Raw genomic sequence first — 24,459 nt, 5'->3', positions numbered from 1 at the left:
AGACAGACACACAGATATGTAGGTTGCAAAACATACAAACGTGCCATACAGACAGTTGGAAACTGGCTTTTCCTCGCAGTTTGTGAACCCTCTCAATTTAAAGGCAGACAACTCGAACGTGAAGAGATAAACTAACCAAGGTGCCGTTCAATTGCTTAGATCGTTCAGTAAACATAAACTGTATCATCTTTCAACAATTTTTTTGACTTTGCAGATATATATGTATTAGCAACACACGCAAAGTAGGATAAATTCCTTAAAACTAACAGTCGTGAAAAATTCAACATTTTACCTGCAAAATTACATCATTTCAAAATTGATAAAATGTCATAAAAATAAACAAAAAAGATCAATAAATTGATAAATAAATCAATTTCCATAATATATCTGGTTCGGAAATTAACATGGATAAAACTAGTGCTGTTTGGATAGGATCAAAAAAAGGTAGTGATGATGGTTTATGTAGGAATTATAACTTATCTTGGGTTGGAGATAATATATTCAGTTATTTGGGGGCAACATTGTGTACACAATTGGATGTTATCGTGAATGTAAATTATGTTACTACTATGCAAGCTATTACAAAACAAATTCACCACTGATCAAAGAGGTTTCTGACAGCTTTAGGTAGAATAGTTGTGGTTAAATCCATTTTGTTGCCAAAATTGAACCATCTGGTTCTTTCACTCTAACCCCAAGTAAAGAAATTATCAAGGAGATTAATTCCAAGTTTTTTAACTTTGTATGGGGAGGTAAAGTTGATAGGATCATTAAAAATCAAATGGCGCTTCCCGTTACAAAAGATGGTGCTGGCATGATTCAATTTGAACCTTTCAGAGGGCACTTAAGATTACTTGGAGTCGTAAATTGCTTAAATACAACAATGACAGTAAGGTGTATAATTTATATAAACTGAATACTCCTAATTGTAATCTTTATTACTCTTCTAGTACTTATTGGGATACAGCTATTAAAGAAAGTAAAAATACCTTTTGGAAAAGTTTTTTTCAGCCTGGAAGGATTTCACCGTTTCGCTCAACCCCAAAAATATTTTAAGTTACATTATTTGGCACAGTGAAAAAATTAAGGTGGGTAATATATGCATTTTGTATAAAGATTGGCAAAGACATGGTATATAAACTCTAAGGGTGAGTTCTTATCCGCTGATGAAATGTTTACAAAATATGATGTGAGAACAAATTTTCTTCACTTGCATGGTATTAAAAAGGCAATAGAGAAATCCTTTTGTGGTCTTTTAGGCCAGAAATAATTTTCTTGCACTCCCATTTCAAGGCTTTCATATAAAAACTGTTCTTATGGAGTCAAAAGGGTCTAAAAGGTTTTATAATACTTTATTAACAAATTATAAGGTCAAATATAAATGTATTCAAAAATGGAACATGCTCTTGTCCCCACTTCTTTCTGAAGTAGATTGGTATAAGGTGTGCTCATACAACTGGAAATGTACTTCTGAGGTGAAGCTTCGTTGGTTCCAATTTCGTCTGCACAGAACATTAGGGGCAATTACTCTCATTGTTAAAATTGGCAAAACCAATGATCCATTGTGCACTTTTTGTGGTGTGGCAGTTGAGGGTTTAATTCATTTATTTTGGATTTTGGGAATGCGGCCACACCCATAAAGTATGGAGGGATTTTCAAAACTGGGTTCAATTCAATTTGAATATCAATATTGCAGTTAGTAAAGAGCTTGTTCTGTTTGGAAATTATTTGTACAAAGACTATGTGTTTATTAACATCCTTCTGGTTCTGAAATTTTGTGTTTACAAAAGTAAGGTTAAAAAAGAGAAACCTTCCTTTAGCTATGTTAAAATTGATGTAAAGAATTTTTATCTAAAAGAAATGTTTATGTATCAAACTAATTGTAAGCAAAATGCTTTGATATCAGATGGCTTAACTGGAAATCCTTATTTGAAGTTAAATGATTTATTGGTTGTTGTGGATAATATTGACTGATGGTCATAAAGTATATGTTATTATGAACTGTACATTGTTTGGATACTTGATGGAATGATAATAAAAATAAATAAAAAAGATCAATAAATCGATACAGTATAATTTGGCTATTACACTTAATAATTAATTGATTACAGTTGTTACTGTGTAATACAACCGTGAGTTATAAACGTCCAGATTTGGAAGCGGTTCACTTTATGATGATATCATACTACTTTTGCTTTTTGCACAAAAGAAGATCTCAGATGAATAGATTCACGCGGACCTTTCTTCTCCTTCAATTTCAAAACTGATTTATGACAAAGTTATGGCCATATAGACCGAAACGTGATAACCAGAGGAGAGATAATAAATGATAAAGGAGGCATTGGACATTCTTAATCAACTGAGATTAGCCTCAGGACTGACAATTAAATTAACCAATTCGAATTTTTTTCCGCGAGCTCCGCTTGCCCCCTATTGTCCGGCTTTTATTCACGAGTTTAATATCAGATTTACTCTTAAGCCCGTGAAGTTATTAGGCATTTCTTTTACTTGAAATGGAAATGATCTCCTCCGTTTGAAGAGTCCGAAAAGTCCGTTCTCACGTCGGGTGGCTTCCAATTCAACATGTAAACTCAAATTTGGATTCTTTTCAATTTAGAGAGTCATTTCAGACAGGAAAACCGTGGATTGCTCTTGGATGTAAAAACCCACCTTATTATGAATCGGCGGGGAATCGAACCCGGAACCTCCCCGTTGCTATAAACCTCATTACTTCAATATGCCACAGCCTTTATCCACTCGGCCACAGCACCTGTGCTAATTAGGCTATACCGTCGCTTATCCAGAATGGGCCTATACATAACGGAGTGATATTCCATATATGCGAGACATATAATTTTAGAAATATCATATTTGGTTTTTATGTACCATTTGTGTCATATGTACCAACAGTGTCATGCTCACTTGATATTCGTGTTCGATTCCCTGATGGGCGACCTTCTGCCCACCCGCCTCCCTCCTTTTTATTAGGAAATTACCTAAAACATTTTATGCACCCATGGATCATCAGGAAAAGTTGTACGAAGATTAAAATCGATGCGAGGCTAAAAAATAATAAATGGTTTTGATTAATGCCTTTAAACATATTGTGGTCATTCAGGGGCCGAGAAGTTTCGCGATGTCTACAGAAACAGGCATTGGTTCAATATTATTAACATGTTGAGTAAGTAGAACTTCCTCTGCGTATTGCAGGACGGCTGTTCATGTAACTAAAACGAATTTCATATACCAAGCATTCATAAATGAAAATACTGATATAAAAAATGTGTCTCATCTACCCCTCCCTCACCCCTCCCCAGACCTCAACCCCTCCCCTTTACCCCACCACCTGTTCTTAACGAAAGGGTGAGTCACTTAGGATAGAAAAGAATGAACATGTTTGATTGTCAACTAGATGGAACGTCAAGAAATAAAACAAAGGAGCTCTTTGTTTCGTTTAGAAGGTGGAGTCAGCTGAAAACAAAGCAAGACGACAATATTAAACAAAAGAGGTATTGTTGAAACAAAACTTGGTAACAAATGTTTGTAACAATGAACAGTTATGAGTATAACACTACATGATTTTAAGAACTGTATTTTTATGTTTACATCATGTCACACATAACTATGTATTCCTGTAAGCTATACTATTAAAAATTCAATATTGCAAAACTTATATATATCCAACGCATTTTTGGAAGTCAATTAACATTGTTAAGAACCATTATTTTAAAAATGTAAAAATAGAAAAGGTAGTTATTTTGAAGTTCAAAACCTTTGTGAAGTTACTTTCATTCACTTGTTATGGCCTTCTCATGCAAATTTCACCCCGCCCGCCCCACCCCAAATGGTACTAGCCGTTGAATTATTCAAATACTTTGAACCATTTCAAGTTTGTTAAACAAAACAACTTTCTGCTTAAATGATGTATACCATCTGAGATGTGCATCCTACAAATACTCATCAATCTAAACGGATGATCAGTTTGTTTAATTTGTGTACATAATTAATCCAACTAATTAGGTCTTGGTTGATGGTATTTTGTTAGTTTCATCTGCTCTCGGATGAGTAATTTTGTTTTAATATAAGAGCATTTTCCGGCCCATTTGTTACGACTCATGTCACGCCTGGTCCTTAAGTTCAAACTTCCTGTCAATTTCCCATGAGAACAAAAGTATCATCAAGATGAAAAAGAAAATTGTTACTATAAAACCATAAAGATAGACAAAAGGGATTGTTTTCTTTATAAGGCGATCACTTTTTACGTTCAAGTCATTCTGAAACTTTCAAACAACTATTGAAAAGCAGTTTATCTCTGGTCAGCTTTCCAAGGTAAGAGAATTTTGTTGTTTTCATTTCTTCCTCTTTTTAGTCAAATCGTCCTCAGTAGTTACTTAAATTGAGGTTGTTTTAAACTTTTCTCAAAATTGTAATATTAATTTGAAAATGATAGGTCTTAATTTTGTATGAATTTCAATTTTGTAAGGAAATGTTAAAATAAAACACATATTTGAAGTAGTATGACTTTTCTACAATTTCCGAAGAAAAATAATCATATTTTATTCTTTAAAATGGTTTACTCTCTCAAGAACTAACCATAATATTTTATAGGAAATACCAAACAAAAAACAAGATGGCAGAATATCATGTGAAATGTTTATTCTCACCTAAAAGTCTCATGTAGCTCGAAAGTTGATTTTTGTTTTCCTATTCCGATAGGACTTACTTAATAACTCATATATGTGGTATGCTAACTTATTCATGTAGTCAAAAATCTTACAAAGACTAGGAATAGATTCACTTCTAATGTATATATATATATACAGTTTAAGTACAGACTTAGTGTTCGCTATGCTTTTCTTTTTTCTTATATTTCTTTTCTCTTTAAGTAACGGACTTTTCCGTTTTTGCTTTGGTCAATCTTCAATGTAAACGTAAACAAGTAAACAAATCGATAACGGAGTTTCGAAGGTAATACTTTAATCACAGTAACTAGAGCCCAAATTAAAAAAAAAATCTTCAAGATGTTTAAATACAAAATAACGGCTCTGTGATGAAATTTTCTTCATGCAAGCTAATTAGACGAAACATGATTATTATTGGACAAACGAAACTAATTCGCATATTTTCAGTGAGTTGGAACTTATTTTCAATAGTACGTTTATGACATAAGTGATTAATAATCTTTAGATTTAGTCGCTTTTAAGATAGTGTGGAAACTTGTTTGTATTAGCATCTCTATCAGATAGTAAATAATAATATTTTAGGACAGTGTTGAAGTATGAAATGTAGTGTGTTCTACATGTTAAGCGAAGAAACTTAACCCAATTTGAAGGTATATTTCATAATCGCATAGTACACCAAAGGCACATAATTTCGGAAAGCGTTACATATTCATATTTTGAAAAACAAAAATCATATTTATGCTTCATAAATGCTAGCTAAACGATCAAAGAAAGCACAAAAACTTGTTGTTTTCTTCTTCATGATATCTCATACACTTAACATCTTGTGAAATGCTTAATAAATTTGAAACAAGAAAAATCTTTTCTTTGGGATGAGGGAAGATTGTCTAGTAGCTTTATATGTTAACATATCACGTTATCACAATTTTGTGAAATGCACTACAAAAAGTGGACTTAAAAGATATTGTCAGAAAAATAGAAATTGTTTTATATTTGCATAATTAGTATTGTATCGGATCCTGGACCGTATAGGTCAAAGGTCAATGGCAATGGACTTGAGATCTGAAAGGATTGTAGATTCGAGTCCTGACAAGATGATAACGTTGCGTGATTTGGAAAAGGGGTTTCATCACGTTCTAGTCACTCTTCATGCACCATTGTGTATAGATAGGGACCTGCGACTTAACTAGTCAATATGTTTTGACGTGCTCCGGTTGGTGGACGGGATGTCCCCGATGGGACACGTATATGTGTTGCACTGTAGTGCCACGACAGTGGCTGTTTGAATTGTGCAAACTTAAAGGTTGGGTGAATGTGGCAAGTTATACCAAATGATCAGGGATTAACTGTTGTAAAGTATTAGTGTGAGAAGGCCTTAATAAACGGCTGTTAAACCTTCATTAATCTTACAGTTTAGGAAACTCTGCTGATTTATGAACAGGTCAAGTGTCTTGACTGATGTTCTTAAAATATCCATAACCATAAAAAATAAAACTAGAAAATAAAAAAATCCACTTTTTTCTTCTTTTCTAATCAAAGCTCAACTCACACGAAAATCCAAAATGGCTTCGGTTAGATTCGTATTTCTCGTCTTGATGGTGCTGTCTGCCGTCTCCATGTTTGCTATGGTGAATGCAGGTGAGTTTCACGCATCCAATGGTTACAAGATGGTCACCAACAGCTACTGCGTTCTACAATCTTGGATCCTTCTTTCTTTTTCTAAGTTCGATAATGTCAATTCATAAGATAACAGAAAGAGGTTATTAGCGTCACTATTCTAGTTTAGTTCATCTCAAATGGTGAATATAAGTCGAGACGTTAAACCTGGCAATACTCGTAAGTTTCGTTTGCATGTGTTGTTATATGATACGATGTCTGAGCGAATAACTTTATCGGCAGAAAAAGTACAGACTTTTTCATTCATTATTCTTTATTTATTATTTTTGATCACAAAAACATATATATATATATATCGTTATATATATATAGTTTAATGAATGGCGCTTTATCTTAAATTAATACCTGTTAGGTTTGGTAAAATTACCGATGTTAGTCAACTGACGTCAGAAAGGTAACATGTTTCCGATTTTTGCGTGAGTTATGGACTCCAAAATTCTATAAAAAGTCCATTTTTCTCTTGTCTTCACAGCTCATCTCTCCTCAAAATCTAAAATGGTTTCATTTTCAGTTTTCAAGTCAAATACTCCCATTTTTTTCCGGAAAGTTATCAAAGGGATTATAGATTGGTATATTTTCTTACGAGATGGAGCAGCAGACATTGCATTTAATGTTGTTTTAGTCTTTTCGGGGACGGGTCTTCTAGGGGCTAGAACGATGACCTCAATTCGATATAGATTCCCGTGCACACTGCGTGTTGCGTTTGGTGCGGAATTATATGTTATGTGTCAAGAAACATAGACAGTTGTATTCCAGCTGGAATTTTACTACATACAAAAGTTTAACGTAGGGAAGTTGATTCCAATCTTAGCGAGAACCCCCCCCCCCCAAAAAAAAATCACATGATTCATTAGGAATTAAAATATCAGTTATATCATATATATATATATATATATATATATATATATATATATGTTAACTTTATTATAATATATCATTTTATTATATTTTCTTTATTTATTTTGTTATCTTTTATAGATTTGTTTATATTTTGTTATCTTTTAAAAGGATTTGTTGTATAATTTTTTACATATTAATATATATATTTTTTTATATTATTTTTTATATTTTGTTCTTTTTTTATATTTTGTTCTTTTTATATCATTTTTTATATTTTGTTATTTTTACAGGTTGTGCACCGAACTCGTTTACGTACACTCCTACCCATGACGGTAGCTGTAAAGTGTGCCAGTGCGTCGATGGTGTATATGAATGCGCAAAGGAAGACGGTGCATGCTAGGGTACTTGTAGAGGTAACTATAAATTATATTAATTAATCAGCAGTGTATATGAAAATATAATATTGAACTATCGAAATACAAAGGGGTGGCGGGGGGGGGGGGGCGTGAGTTTACAACACTCAAGGATCCACAAGAAAGAAATCATGGATATTGTATCCAAAGTTTTTCGACTTTTGACTATTGTAACATTGGTATAAGAATAGCGTTTTAATTTTTTCATATATTTTACTTTACAATACCTTAGGGAGAAAATGAGTATCATACGTCAATGCAGAGTAAGAATGAATCATGGATATGTCCATAGAGTTACAAGGTTCAGCCTCTTATGCATTATATGGCATGATATATGGACATATCAAAAAAATATTACGATATGCACCGGAAAGTCTTTTTTTTTAAATTTTTTAATTATGTTATTAGTTGTTATTATTTAATGTAAACGGAAGTGTGGTCGACACTTTGCTATTAGTTTAAAGGTCTATGACGCATTTTTCTTATGAACAAATATTTATTTCACACAGTGGTTAAATATTTTCCCTTCATTTAAAATTCAGAATTATTAAATGACGATGAAGATTTCAGTCACGATTTTTCGTTTAATTTGTTTGATGGTGGGAGAAGGAGGAAACATTCGGAAATTTTTTTGTTTGTCAATGTTTTGAAGTAACTCCCCATAAATCACAAACTTAGTAATTTTGTGCTCCCTTTTTTGTTTTATTTCAGGAAATGCGACAACTTCTTTGGAACTCTGTGTATGGTTTTCTCGTCTTATCTCGTTACTCTATCTCTCTCCAGCGTACTGCATGTGGCCACTGGCTATGCCTTTTCATTTCCTGTTACTTTGGTTAGACAACATTTCCTGAACATCCATCATCTACTCTGGTGACCCAAATTGTTGCGTCTTAAATTGTTTCTCCTTGTCACTACGTTTTGCTGTCCCTGCAACATGGCATTGGAACCTTAAATAGTTCTACAAACGCAGCCGAAACGTTCAGCCAAATCAAGTTTACATTTCTGAAACAATCAGACACATAAAAATCGCAAATTACAAAGGATTTTGAAAAATCAGAACGTTAACATATTCCCAGATAAGACTGAGTTATTTTGGTATCCAGAAGATGGCGATTGGATTGTGGTTAAAAGCAATTTATTACATAATATACTTGCATTTTAAGTTAATTTACACAGTGTAATGTTTGACGTTTCTGTTGATAATAAATAGTTTAGAGAGCATTTCACTTTATCTCTTGTCTTTTTTCTTGTTTGTTTGTCTTCGTTTGGGTGGGCAGGGGGAGGGTTATATATTTCAATAACATCATGATCAGACTAGTAAATGTCATCACTCGCATTAACAGAAGACAGATGTTTAATGAAAACTTACGGAAAGGCATTCGGTCAGACACATTGACATGAAGACAGACAGACACACATGTAGATAAGCTAACAGCAAGCTGTGCAGGTTGCAAAATATACAGACGTACCATACAGACAGTTGGACACTGGCTTTTCCTGACAGTGTGTGAACCCTCTCAATTTAAAGGCAGACAACTCGAAAGTGTAGAGATAGAATAACCAAGGTGCCGTTCAATTGCTTAGATCGTTAATTAAACATCGACTGTTGCCTATTTCAACAGAGTTTTTGCCTTTGCAGATATATATATTAGCAACACACGCAACGAATGATAAATTCCTTAAATCTAACTTTCGAGAAAAATTTAACATTTTGCTCGCAAAATTACACAATTATAAAACCGATCAAATATCATCAAAATAAACGCAAAAGATCAATAAATCAATACAGTATGATTTGGCTATTTCACTTAATAATTGATTGATCGACTCAAAAATGATTAATTAATTGATTACAGATGTTACTGTGTAATACAACCATGAATTATATACGTCCAGATTTTGGAAGCTGTTCAATTTATGGTGATATCATATTACTTTTGATTAACGTTTCAGACGGATAGATTGATGCGAATCTTTCTTCTCCTTCAATTTGAGAAGTGGATTATGACAAAATTATGACCATATAGACCGAAACGTGATAACCAGAAGAGAGACAATAATAATAATAATAATAATAAGAATAATAATAATAATAATAATAATAATAATAATGATAATAATAATAATTGTATACTTCAGCTTTTGCAACCGACTTTATTTTAAAATACAGAACCCTTACTTTTACAGGAAAAAACAAAATATTCCGGACTTTAAGAGCAGCTGCATTATAAGCACCCTCTTGAAAAAAGCCTGAAAGCAACTTTAACCAATTAATCATTATGCAGAATGGAAAGGAACCAAATAACAACATGCTAACGCCAAACAGTACAGACACTAGCATCATTCAGAGATCAGACAATGTCATAGTATAGTCATAGGTAACAAGTCACAGATCAGACAATATCATAGTACAGTCACAAGTACAAGTCACAGATCAGACAATATCATAGTACAGTCACAAGTACAAGTCACAGATCAGACAATATCATAGTACAGTCACAAGTACAAGTCACAGATCAGACAATATCATAGTACAGTCACTAGCACAAGTCACAGATCAGACAATATCATAGTACAGTCACAAGTACAAGTCACAGATCAGACAATATCATAGTACAGTCACAAGTACAAGTCACAGATCAGACAATATCATAGTACAGTCACAAGTGAAATTCACAGATCAGACAATATCATATTACAGTCACAAGTGAAAGTCACAGATCAGAAAATATCATAGTACAGTCACAAGTACAAGTCACAGATCAGACAATATCATAGTACAGTCACAAGTACAAGTCACAGATCAGACAATATCATAGTACAGTCACAAGTGAAAGTCACAGATCAGAAAATATCATAGTACAGTCACAAGTACAAGTCACAGATCAGACAATATCATAGTACAGTCACAAGTGAAAGTCACAGATCAGACAATATCATAGTACAGTCACAAGTACAAGTCACAGATCAGACAATATCATAGTACAGTCACTAGCACAAGTCACAGATCAGACAATATCATAGTACAGTCACAAGTACAAGTCACAGATCAGACAATATCATAGTACATTCACAAGTACAAGTCACAGATCAGACAATATCATAGTACAGTCACAAGTGAAAGTCACAGATCAGACAATATCATATTACAGTCACAAGTGAAAGTCACAGATCAGAAAATATCATAGTACAGTCACAAGTACAAGTCACAGATCAGACAATATCATAGTACAGTCACAAGTACAAGTCACAGATCAGACAATATCATAGTACAGTCACAAGTGAAAGTCACAGATCAGAAAATATCATAGTACAGTCACAAGTACAAGTCACAGATCAGACAATATCATAGTACAGTCACAAGTACAAGTCACAGATCAGACAATATCATAGTACAGTCACAAGTACAAGTCACAGATCAGACGATATCATAGTACAGTCACAAGTACAAGTCACAGATCAGATAATATCATAGTACAGTCACAAGTGAAAGTCACAGATCAGACAATATCATATTACAGTCACAAGTGAAAGTCACAGATCAGAAAATATCATAGTACAGTCACAAGTACAAGTCACAGATCAGACAATATCATAGTACAGTCACAAGTACAAGTCACAGATCAGACAATATCATAGTACAGTCACAAGTGAAAGTCACAGATCAGAAAATATCATAGTACAGTCACAAGTACAAGTCACAGATCAGACAATATCATAGTACAGTCACAAGTACAAGTCACAGATCAGACAATATCATAGTACAGTCACAAGCACAAGTCACAGATCAGACAATATCATAGTACAGTCACAAGTACAGAGTAAAGTACAAGTTAAGAAAAAAAGGTATGAATCAAACTTTTTAAAGCCATCATAAGTCAATATCAAACTAGACCAATTGTATTTGTATACACACACATGTCATAGTAGTGCGTGGAGGTCAACGTTAGTTAGTTGTTTTATATTCAATGGAGGGGTCTTTTTTACTGCAACCCTTTTACATTTTATTTTCGGTCACGAAGAAGCCAGTTCGGCGTTTGGTCCTTTAACATTATAGTGTAATGTTTATAAACAAAACTCTAGCTAGCATGTGTCTGCATAATAAACGAATACATGATGAATAAAACCATCAGAACCAAGCTGTCAATCACGAATCATGCCTGTTTCCGGATGTGACAGAGAATACACAGAGTCCTGGACAGTGATTGGTCAAATTTGACTACATGTAAACGTTACTGTATCTCCACATAGTAAGCGAAATTTTACGAACATAAGGTGATTTGCACCGAAGGCCTAATGGGCGATGAATCTAACGAAAGGCCTATAGTCTATCATTGAAAATGTAACACCCTCCGGTCTATTAAAAACTGCTTGGTCGATTTCCTGGCCCTGGTTTATCATCATCCAAAACACGTAATATCAGCCATAGTATATACTAATTCCATAACACAATAATAACGTTACAAGTCCCTATGTATGCGAGAGCTGAAGTAGCAAAGATAACGCCGAGTCGTTGTTGATAAATACGATTAACATTTGTTGCTTGCATCTTTTTTTACAGGATGTTATTAACTCAAATGCGTTCAAATGTTACCTGTCTTGTTCAATTCTAGAATAACGAACCAATTTAGAGAATTGTACGTATTATTTTGAAGAAGTATGATACGCAAGGAGATCTATTTTATTTACGTGTACAGAATTAACTGTTCGCCGCCACAATTCTTGCAAATCTGGGTCTGTATTTTTTTTTCTGCGTAGCCAACCTGTAAATTTGAGATTGCTATGAAAAAGCTAATCCCAATATTGTATCGCGCATGCGCGCTACAATAAATACTTGGCTTTCATGGACTCCAATGTACGGTGGTTTGATAGGGACATAAGAAAGAGAAAAATTGAGTTAAAAGTCCACATTTTGACCTATTACCTCAATATTTTTATTTAAAAGGTTCCCCCCCCCCCAATAAAAAAGTCAACATTTTGACGTATTGTCTTGAAGAAGAATGCTACTCAAGATCTATTGTATTTATTGTTCGCCGCCACTATTCTTTGCAAATCTGAGTCTGGATTATTTCCTGCGTAGCCAACCTGTGTATTTGAGGTTGCTATGAAGAGTTTTATATATATATATATATATATATATATATATATATATATATATATAAACCTTCTGCAATATATATATGTATATATTGTAGTGCGCATGCGCGCTACAGTTTTAGGATTACTAGCCCGCTTCATCATCTTCATGGCTGGCTGGTGAATGCTGGTGAATCCTCCATCCGTTTTCTGGTCGTCTAGAACTGAAATACTTGACAACCCTTTCTGATGGATGATGCAAAATTAAAATTTCAAGGATGCATGGAGAATGTACATTTACATCCTTGGCTGATATTCTTCATTTGCTATTCAACCATCCATAAAGGTTTCAAATATGTGAAAGTAAAATACATGCCCTTATATCTAAATAAAAGATAAAAATGGAAATATTATATATCTTTTTCCCTTCTCTAGTTATCAGTGTGTGTGGAGGAGGAGGGGGGGGGGGGGTGGTTAGGGGTATGTTTGAGTGTGAAAACAAGTTTTTATTCTGAGACATTTACTTGTTAATTTCAACCCTCCTTAGTGTTTGGGAATTGTTTGAACTTCTAGAAAAGTTCTTTAATATTTTCTTATCAATGGCAAAAGATCTAAAATTGTCGACATTGGGGGGGGGGGGGGGGTGGGGGGGCTCGCGTGTTTCCCCAATTGTGTGAAAAGAAGAACTAAAACAAATCATTCCCATAAGTTACAATTGGCCTATCTCTGTAACGAAAAGTACCCATTTTAAAGATGGTGTTTTGTCTTTAAATTTGAATATTTGTTGAGACTTTACAAAAACACACTGTACTATGATAAAGGCTGATCTGTGCCTTGATGTTGTTCAACGAGAAGAAAAGAGAGAGATTCTTGCTTGACCTGTTAACGCTGATATTTGATCTTTTCTTTGTATTAGCATTGATGAATGATCTGAAACAAATTAACGTTGGTTAAAAAGTGTAAACAGAAGTGCCCAGAGCTTAAATAAATTGAGAAAGATTATACAAAAAGTGTCATCTTTTGAAGAAAAAAAAAGAGTGATAGCATTTTGTGGTACAGAATCTACAGAAGGTGTATTTTTTCAAGACGACGGTAACCTTCTGCAAATCAAAATCAAATAATGTCCCAATGCCCTTTCGAAAGTTAGTGCACTACCGCCCACCCCAACCTCCTGAATGGACCATCTTCTGTCGCCTCTCACGGCAACGCACTAAAGTCCAAACCTACGAAAAACTCTTTGGTCATTATAAGTTGAACTTACTTCTTGACCTCGTCAAAAGTCTTGTGTTTCTTCGGAGGAGGAGCTCATTTGATACCTTTGAAGAAAAATCCCCACAGAAAGAGCCCAGTGCCGGAAACCGAACAACCTGATACCCTCTCAACCCTAGTACCCCTCACGTCGAGATTGTAACCTAATGGTCGAGAGGTTGTTACGTCATGTGAGTATCACGAGGTGCTTGGAAAGGGAAGAGAAAATATGCATGATCAGATTAAAAAATTGGGTGAGCGATCTGCTGTGTCACGAGATGTACATGGCTTGATCAGTTTGTACTGTGAATTGAGTTTAAAACTGAAGTGTGTTGTAACACCGCAACACATGTAAGACATGTCAGTAGATACTACTGTGCACCCAATGTACATGGCGTTATCAGTTTGTACTGTGAAAAAAACAACCGTTAATCTGAATCAACTGAAGTGTGTTATAACACCGTGACATATGTTACACATGTCAGGAGATGCTGATGTGCATCCAATGTACATGCCTTTCATCAGTTTGTACTGTGAATAAGAGACAACTATTTATCAGTATCAACTGAGGTGTATTATAACACCGTAACGTATGTTAGACATGTCAGCAGATGATACTGTGCACCCAATGTACATGGATGCTGCAGTTTGTACTGTGAATAAGAGACAACCGTTAATCAGTATAAACTGTAGTGTGTTACAATACCGTAACACGTGTTATACCTGTCAGCAGATGCTACTGTGCACCCAATGCACATGGATGTTGCAGTTTGTACTGTGAATAAGAGACACCCATTTATCAGTATAAACTGAAGTGTGTTGTAACACCGTTACACATGTTATACCTGTCAGCAGATGCTACAGAAGGAAATCCAATACTAACAGACGAATTTATTACTCATAGGATGTTTCAACTAATGACTGGCTAGGAGTCTAAACAACAGCTGTCTCTATGTTTGACTAGTAAGAATACCTTATGAATACAGATGGTTCAAATTGCAGATTTAATAGTTTGCAGTAAAGTGCCATCCATTTTCTGTTAAAATGTGGTCGGAATTATTGGCGAAGACCTTTAGAGTAGTCTGGTTAGTCCCGTCAATCAGTATGTAAAGGATTATGTGTTTAGTATTTTCTGTTTTGTAAGTCCTCAGTAGCAACTGGTCATAACTGTAACACATGTTAAGAAATTACAACACACATCAGTTTGAACTGATTAACGGTTACTCACCTTTACCAGCCTTAAATCATAAAGTCATGAGAATAGACTGGATGTGTACTGTTTTACACACATGGTCACATGATCTAGGCCAAAACCGACCTGTCTGCTAAACTAGATCCTCCACTCACTTCAATAATATGTATGTATGTGTAACATCTTATAATAAAGACTGATGGCCCACTATATTTTTAATGAAATAACAAACGACTGTATTCAATTGTAAAGTTCACTCTCACTCTCACCCTTAACCTTTATCCCTCATTTGCATATCCGAAATGCTAAGACGATATAGGAATGATGCCCTTTATTTTTGTAACAATAGTTTAATCTTTTTGTTCAGTGATGCATGGTAGCTGTCGGCGAGCCCTGGCTCGCTTGTAGAGAAGGCTGGTTGAGTTGGCAACGAGGTGTTAGATAGTACGTTTGATTAAATATATGTTACGCACGAATCCAGTGTTGTACATAATACTTTTGATTAAATATATGTTACGCACAGTTCACAGTGTTATACATAGTATATTTTTGTATCCTTCCGAACTCTACATTTACCGTAATCGGCCTCGCTTACATATGTATGTATTTTAGATCCTCCTGCAAGCTTATAAAAGCCGTAAGCTGACCGAAGTCTCTTATATCCATATTTAACGTCCATGATTATGAATTGTCAACAACTCTGTAACTGAACGACATACATTAATCTTGGAGTGACTCGAACTGGGGACATTATGATTGGAAGGCACCCGCGTTAACCATTGAGCTAACACGCCTTAATATACAATGAGTTACAATCAACAAAATACAGCCTGTACCTGACGGGGTCCTTAAATTAAACTAATGATCTGTTTCTGACATACATTGTTTCTAATAAACTCATACCATCAAACAAATATGCTGGTATTCACTATATTGTTTTTCACTCTTGGATGATTAAGGATATTTATACGATGTACCTTGAAATGTGCTAACGTGTAGGAATCCTATACCTCTGATCTTTATAAACTTTATCCGTTTTGCTCCAGTTACATTCAGAATTGTCAATGTTAAACATTCGATTAAGTATGAAATATTATGATATATTCCTGTGTCAAGCTGTGTTCTTAATCCCTAGTATTCAGACGGAGATTGCGACCAGACATTTGTGGCGGGGAAAAAAAGAGGGAAAATATTGGAAATAAATTACGAGAAATCGACATCTGACGAATTCATGACAGTTTCTCGTGTTCCTATCAGCTCATTCTCGTTCTAGAGTTCTGATTGGAAGAACTATGCAAATTACATTGACATATGACAAAGTTCTTCAATTACAATGCCGTCTACATTCAAATCATAAAATAAATGTTACAAGCAGTATGACATCATATATGTAATATGCAGCTTGCAAGAAACACACGAACAGTTAATGCATTGTGCTAAGAACATCAGAAAGGATTTAAGAGGAAAAAGAGTTCAGATAAAAAATAGGCAGATATCACTTTGATATACGATAGTGATGCACCACCAGGGCGCGTCAAATGCCTGGTCTGATCCCGGAGAAAATTATGCCAAAGATCCAACGCCCACCCCCCGTTTTACCCCCCCCCCCGACCCCCCCCCCCCTGCTCTGACCACTTGAAGGCTTATTTTGCCTTAAAAAATACTTGGTTATTCATCATTCCATATTTCATAGAGTCGCGGGGCTGTCGGGAATCCCCCTCCTCCTAACATATTAAATCAGTTGTCCTAGATATGTGATATATAACAAGCACAACAGTGTATTACATTATGGTCACGTTCGTTCATTAATTACATGGGAAGTTGCCTTACATGGATCAATTGCAGAATAAAGTATCAGTCAGGTTATTTTAAATATCAAACAGTTGTCTATAATGTCAACTGTGAAACGGAGATACATCTTTGAACTAGTTAATAAAAATGTTGATCCAAAATGTGATCATTATAGTTAGATGAAAATTATTCTGTATAACCAATCAAATTTTAACATTGTATGATATTGTGTAACATTATCAAACATTGTTTAACACTGTACGTTTTTATACTTAATATTCTATATCAACTATACTATTTTATAACACTGTATAACAACATGTCTTATAGCGTATTATCTTGTAGAACATGTTATACCCGAATTCTATTAACTATAAATTGCTTTGCCACAACATCTTTACTGTTGTATAACGTTGTGCAGTGTTGTCTAACATGATTGTGTAACATTGTTTATCACTAACTGTATTACATTGAACAATAAATAGTATAATAGTTTTACAACATTCTTGACCGTGCATCAACATTACATATGTTTCTTCCTCTTTCTCTCTTTCTCTCTTTTTAATTTTTTAATTTATTTGTATTTAGCAAGTTATTAATGGTTTTCCACATTTATATCTAGTTAACTGAATGTTGTTCCTAATTTTATAACTTTTAAGTTTAAAATGTAATGGTATAACAAGCCGATTCACACAGCGATATTGACAGAGAGAGTAACGACTGTAAATCTTCAAACTTTGTACCACACTTAAAACAGGACTGTGTTGACAAATCTGATAAATCGGTAGAATGTGCTTTTAGGATTACAGTAAGAACTGAGGATTATGTGTAATCCCAACAAACGCATCAAACTGGATTTGTTGGGATCACACATTTCCTCAGTTCTTACTGTAATCGAAATAGCACATGCTACCGAATTATAGCACGATCAAGTTTTACTTTGGTACAAAACTTTTCAGATTATCAGTAGTAAATGTGTCTCTGTGTGTATCGGTTGCAACAACCTGCTAATGTCAATCAATACATCTGTATTAGAAGTTTGTTTTAAAATTGGCAAGAAATTCATCTTGAAAATATGAATAATAATTTTTGGGAAAAGATGTTTATAAACGGACTGGTGATTTTTGATGAAATGTCAGAAGATGTCGTTACCCGTTTTCTTCAGGTTCTCTCCATTTTTTCTACACCAAATATTTGGTATTCACAAGGGGATCATGTCAAGTCTCAAAAGAGATTCAGCAGGGGGGAACCAGCAGGAAGTCTTCATGGGTGGTTGAGTTAACAATGAATTCAGACGAAGGCTATCAATTTGATTAAGTTATTGGCTAATTTTAGAGTCCTGGAAAGTTAAGAAACCGATATTTTTGACAAGCTGTGTCAGGTAAATATCGAAGTTTGAATGATTTAAAAAAAAAAACGCATTTCATATAATGAAGACAATTGTAAAAATGATGATAATAATCATAATATATCCAGAAAAACTTTGGTTACTGTAAAAAATACAATTTTTGATGACATTTAGCTTTCGTATAAAAGAAACACAATCTTGTCGAATTGGTTTAATCAAGTTCCTGAAATTGCTGATTCCAACCTCGACTTTTAGTTACAAGTAAGTGATTTAGAAATATTATCACAACCATATCTTTTATTTTTTAATCGTCTAGCAGTACACACTTTCGTAAGCATATATTTTTGTGTGTTTATATGTATATGTATATATATATACATATATATATATATATATATATATATATATATATATATATATATACCTTAATTAAAACTGTCTGATTGTTATCGTCCAACGTTTGGAATTCTTTCTTTTTCGATTGTAATCATATTTTGCACTTAACATATTACAATATGCAATGGCATATGAAGAAAAATTGCTAATCTATTTTATGAATATGCATAAGTTATAAACTTATTAACGATCAATATACCAAAATGCAACTCCACGACCGGGTTCGTCCTTTTTGGGACTCACCAGGCGAAGACAGGAACCGAACCTATAGGACCTCTGTGTTACTGACCCAATATAGTCCATACCACTCGGCCACAGTGATTCTCTTGGTATAGAACTCTCCAATCGTTTTCACAACCATCATAGCTATATATATATATATATATATATATATATATATATATATATATATATATATATAATGCATTTATCAATTGAAACTATTATGTAGCGAAAATTGTAGTCATTAGCGAAATTTAAAGTGATTAATTTTTGTATTTTTTCCCCCGTTAGTTTGTATAAGTTTGCACAAATTTTAGAACTCTGTTATCCAGTATAGCAATAGCATAATTATGATGGTTCTTGTTATTATTACCTTGTGGTCGGTGCCGTTGTACTTGTTGCGTGATGAGATCAAAATCTCAATCGGTATTGTACTTGCAATTCGAATAGCAGCAGTTCTATCTTGAAACTAATTGATAAAACCCAATAAGCAACACATTTGTCACATTCATATCTACACCACTCCCAACCAGCGACGCAACCACCTATTGTGGTAGAGGGGTTGGGAGACAAGCGTAAATGCCACCGATTCACACACAGATTACAGTAAATACTGTAAATCTGAAAGTTTTTATTACGCCAATTTTGATCGCTAAAGCTGCAGGCTGTGAAAGAACGTTCCTTTTTTTCACAAGCAGATTTACACACAACTCACTTTTAATAGTAATTCAAAACTCTTTCTGCTTTAATGTGATGCCATGTGCCATGTGGTCTCATATTCGTGAAGAAGTCAACATATGTAATGTTAATATACTTCGTTAAGTTTTATTTAAGAAACTGCGCTTCTGTACTTAAATATGATGTGCTATGAAGGTACTGGAGTGAAATGATTAATGATTTTGTAAATTTGAAAACTCATCAAGTGCCTTCTACTTTGTAGCTTATTTCATGTTACAAAAAGTGTGGAGTGTTAGCTCAGTGGAGTGTTAGCTAAGTGATTAACGCCAGTGCCTTTCAATCATAATGTCCGAGTTCGAGTGACTCCAAGATTAATGTATGTCGTCCAGTTACAGGGTTGTTGACAATTGACAATTCATTATCATGGACGTTAAATATGAATCTAAGAGACTGACTTCGGTCAGCTTGCGGCTTTCATAAGCCAATGATGGCTCATTTGAAGTCCACCTCTAGCATTTTATTTATTTAAAATAAAATAAAACTGTTAGCAAACTGCTTATCTACTACAGAGCCTGTGTAATAGAATGTGTAAAAGTAAGTTGGCCTGACGTTTCGATCCTAGCAGGATCTTCAGGATTTTAATTATTTATACCATTAAAGGATAAACTCGGTTAGCGTAAAAGACAATCGCCCCCATCCCCCCCCCCCACCCGAGGCCCTGAAATACATAAGTAGAATACAAATAAAATAATCATAATAAGAATACAAACGTGAATCAAAAAGATGTCAATGGAAAAGGAAAAAAATACATTTAAAAATTGACAACGGCATAAAATGTAACAATGGAACAATGAAATGAAATGAAATTAAGAAATTAGTTAAAGTCCTGGATAAAACATTTAAAGGTATTTAAGAAGTTGTCATTCTTACACTCCTTTGATAACTCAATTCCACTCCTTAGCAGCAACATATGAAAATGTTGTCTGTTGATACTTGGTATAACTTCACTCTAAGTATAAATTATTTCGCGTGGTGGACCTTATAGGGAATGGTAATATGTTATTCGTTTGACGGAACATGTCCACAAGGTACTGTGGAACCAGACCATTCCAAGACCTATACACCACGTTTTTCGAGAAATATTGATCAGTTGATCAAGGTTCCTGAAGATGCTGAACATTCATATCCTATGGTGTCATCAAGGCGTGGCCTAACGATTATATTTTTTTTAAATAATAGTTATTTTCAAAAGAGCTTTCCGAATTGTATCGACTTTTTGGGGAAATCGTTTACCTGTATTAATAGTTCACATGATAATTTATTGGTACATCAAAACTAGGAACAACGACAGCTTTTAATTGCAAATAAAGAAAACATAACACCTGGCGATGTGCCAATGTATTCCTTTATTCAAACACACAGTGCAAGTTTCAAACAAATAGGATATACGCGTTATCTGGTAGAGACCCATTTATACACGTTATTGCATGTGGCTGTAATGTTCATCATAATAAAAGAAGTCCTTATTGGCTTGATGCTATTTATTTTTCATCGTTCCCTTCTTTATTATTCTGTTAAATCACAGCCTCTGTACATCGACAAAACAAAATGGCCGCCGTGAGAATAATCTGTCTTGCTTTTCTACTGCTCACAGTAGCTGCGGTGATGACCGTTGAAGGTGAGAGGGTTATGTGAACTTGAGTTGCACTATGGCATGTTTCTACACTTATTATCGATCGATTTCGATCGATCGATCGATTTCTACACTTCTTATTGATCGAACACGACAATTATTAACTATACACAGTTCTGCGTGCATATGTACAGTTGGTAGACATTGTACATAGTGATTATTAGTTTCAAGATAAGTTTCAATCACTTAGGCTACTTAATTTATTTATTGTATCTCACTCGAGATACAGCCTTTCTCTAAATGCAGCATAGTTGATGAACAGTTTTCTCCGTTAATTCCTATATAACTTTCACTGTTTGTATCTAATTGATCCAACTATGCTTCAAAATGGAGAGCACCTTTGAAACTTTGAAAAGTCTTCGACGCCTTTCCGAAAAAAGGGTTAGGTATCGGCATCACCTTTTCAACTACAGATTTTACCGTAAAAACAAAACGGTACCAAAAGGACTAAAATCAAGGTCCGTGCTGGTTTACCACTTTCTGATAGCGACAGTTTTGCCAATTGGAAAGGCATCCTTAAGAATGCTTCGCTTGGCCGACACTCTGCTCTATAAAATAGTTTCAAATCTTGCTACTCCTTGTCCCTTTAACCACTTACCTATATATATATATAGAGAGAGAGAGAGAGATATTAATTATTCGTTCACGTTTCCTTCCATAAGACAGAAGTAACCAATATTTTAGTTACATATATTGATATCAAAGATTATGTTGCTTTATGTACATTTCAGCCGGCGGCCCTTGTGTGGGTAATGTGGTGAAAGCCCAAACCAGAGGCTACCTTTCCGGCAGCCCAAGCTGCCGACGCTGCGTATGTGTCAACAGAGAATGGGACTGTACAATTACACCTGGTGTTACTTGTTAGTTCCCACTGAAAGGTACTGTATCTTGTTATGTAATCAAATTTGTGAAAAACCATATCTGTACACCTATAAAAATTCAATCGCTATTTGCGTAATTTTATACAAATTTGGACAAAGAATTGGAATATGTCGTTCCATCCATTATCTGACAGCGCCCTCAAAATTGACATTAATGTTATAATCATGGTATGATTTTGGCACAATTTGGTCTGTGTATCGTCATCAATGGACATCATGTAACCTATACGATCATGTAAGACAAATACCCATCGTGTTTTTATTCTCGTAGGGGGTTTAATTCTTTACATTTCTATAGGATTTCTATAAGATAATATTATTGTCATACATTTCCAAGGAAATTATGAGCAATTTCTACACATATTTGGTGAAAATATTGAAGAGATGGTATTTGTTTACTTGCTCGTTTTCATTTATCCCAGAAATGAATAATCACCATTGTCTTAACATCATGCTAGGAACTCATAAAAAATGGATATAATTTACCCATAGTCAAAGTTCATTAGGCATTTCCTGCTACCCTGCGAGCGTTTTAAACCTCTCTTCAATTCACGTCAGGGGGAGGGGGCTGGCCATATGGACGTTTCGTCAATGCCCTGTGGCTTGGTGGTTCCGGTGGGTCGGTGAGCTGGCCGGTTGTGTGAAAATCGGCTGGAGCCTGGTAAACATATTTACAGCCCATTCAATGAATAATAGGCCGACCTGGGTGAAGGATGCCCCTTTTGGACGCATTGGACAATCAAAGCCATTTTGTGTGTGTGTCAAACTAGGGATGTTGCACTGATAAACTGTATGAATAATACTGACAGAAAGTAAGTTATCGTACACATCTTCTTCATTTGGCGATCCTTATTGGTCAACGCTCATGGTTGTGTAACTATGAATATCTAACATCAGCCCCCCCCCCCCCCCCATGGACTCTTTGAAGAGAAGCACATTTCAGTTTTAGTAAGAATAATATAAGAAAATGCATGCTGTAACCCTGCGCCAATTCAACTGACCCAATTGTTTTCTTCATTATGTTCCCTCATTTAGCTAACTGAACAACTTAATATACATACTTGACTAATTAAACTCTCCTAACCAAAAATTGTCATACCTCACTGGTCACTCGTGGAATTATTTGAAGCACGTGTTAACGGAAGCGGAAATCCTGATGGATCGCTCTTGTCTGACATAAACCTAATATTATATTAGGAAAATCTAATAAGGCTTTACATTGACAGATATCCGTTTCTTAATTTCTTATCGTTACATTTCAGGTGTATAATATGTGTAACGAGAAAGAGAACTTTAACAGAATTTGCGAAACGAATTCTATGTTTGACTACTGGTGAACACGGTGCAAATGACTCTGCAATAACAGCGTGTGAAAAAAAATCAATTTAGATATCAACAAAATAAATAAATCAATCGCGCGCGTTTAAAATCGGAAAGCTAAATCCCTGTCTAGCAGGAATCGAGGGGTAAGCGACAAGGTCTGGGTCAAATAGTGTGTGAGGGGGAGAGGGGACATAGGGGGACATGAGGGGACGTGAGGGGACGCGATGGGACGTGAGGGGACATGAGGTGACGTGAGAGGACGTGAGGGGACATGGGGGACGTGAGGGGACGTGAGGGGACATGAGGGGACTTAAGGGACATGAGGGGACATGAGGGGGAAATGTAATCGGCACCAAAGATTACATGACCAAAGTACTACATAACAGTCAGATAAATGTTGTCACCTTCGGGAATTATTCATCGTAATAATGTTCACATGTTTGTTAGAACGATATAAATCATGAGATGTAAAGATTTTAAAACAAACACTTTTGTATTACGTTTTTGTTTACTTTGTTTTTTTTTTGTTCTTACAGCTGTTCGGGTGCGTTGTTATGGAAACGCCGGACTGGTGAGGTGGCATGGACACTACCGCCTTGCATGTAACTGTTCAGTTCATTTCAGAAAAAAAATACATATATTGTTAACTTAAACAAATATACATATATTCCAGTTTTGTTTGTCATAAAGTTTTTGTTTGAAAGAGAAAAGGAAAAGGTTCTGAAACGATCAAACTGTCACGGAGAAACGGAATATAATGCACGTCATTGGCTAATATACTTGTCTTTATTTATTATTTTTGTTTATAAGTTTTAAATATCATTTTAGATAATTACATGATAATGGGGTTAACAGATTGCTGTCATATCAGTGCAAGTAATATGTACTGGTTGCGCATAGCACTTTACCATCTCAATGTTTTGCGCTAGTTTGGAAAGATTTCTTCTACAATGACTACGAACAAAATCGTATAAACCTCTTGTGACTAACTGTCGATTG

General features: G+C 34.8%; 2 long non-coding RNA genes across 2 annotated transcripts; both read left to right on the top strand.

Annotated features, from left to right (window-relative positions):
- The first annotated feature begins 4,187 nt into the window (after positions 1-4,187).
- On the top strand, positions 4,188-8,833 carry LOC139982924 (uncharacterized). The gene is made up of 4 exons (XR_011798429.1): positions 4,188-4,329; positions 6,222-6,320; positions 7,490-7,612; positions 8,324-8,833. It is a non-coding gene; the product is annotated as an uncharacterized lncRNA (long non-coding RNA).
- A 9,626-nt stretch (positions 8,834-18,459) lies between these two features.
- Positions 18,460-24,237, top strand: LOC139983592 (uncharacterized). Its single transcript, XR_011798758.1, has 4 exons — positions 18,460-18,528; positions 21,149-21,241; positions 21,988-22,134; positions 23,997-24,237. It is a non-coding gene; the product is annotated as an uncharacterized lncRNA (long non-coding RNA).
- Positions 24,238-24,459: the final 222 nt, after the last annotated feature.

The sequence above is a fragment of the Apostichopus japonicus genome, chromosome 16, assembly GCF_037975245.1.
Source record: "Apostichopus japonicus isolate 1M-3 chromosome 16, ASM3797524v1, whole genome shotgun sequence".
NCBI classification, from domain to species: Eukaryota; Metazoa; Echinodermata; class Holothuroidea; order Aspidochirotida; family Stichopodidae; genus Apostichopus; species Apostichopus japonicus.
This window is presented reverse-complemented; position numbering and strand designations above follow the sequence as displayed.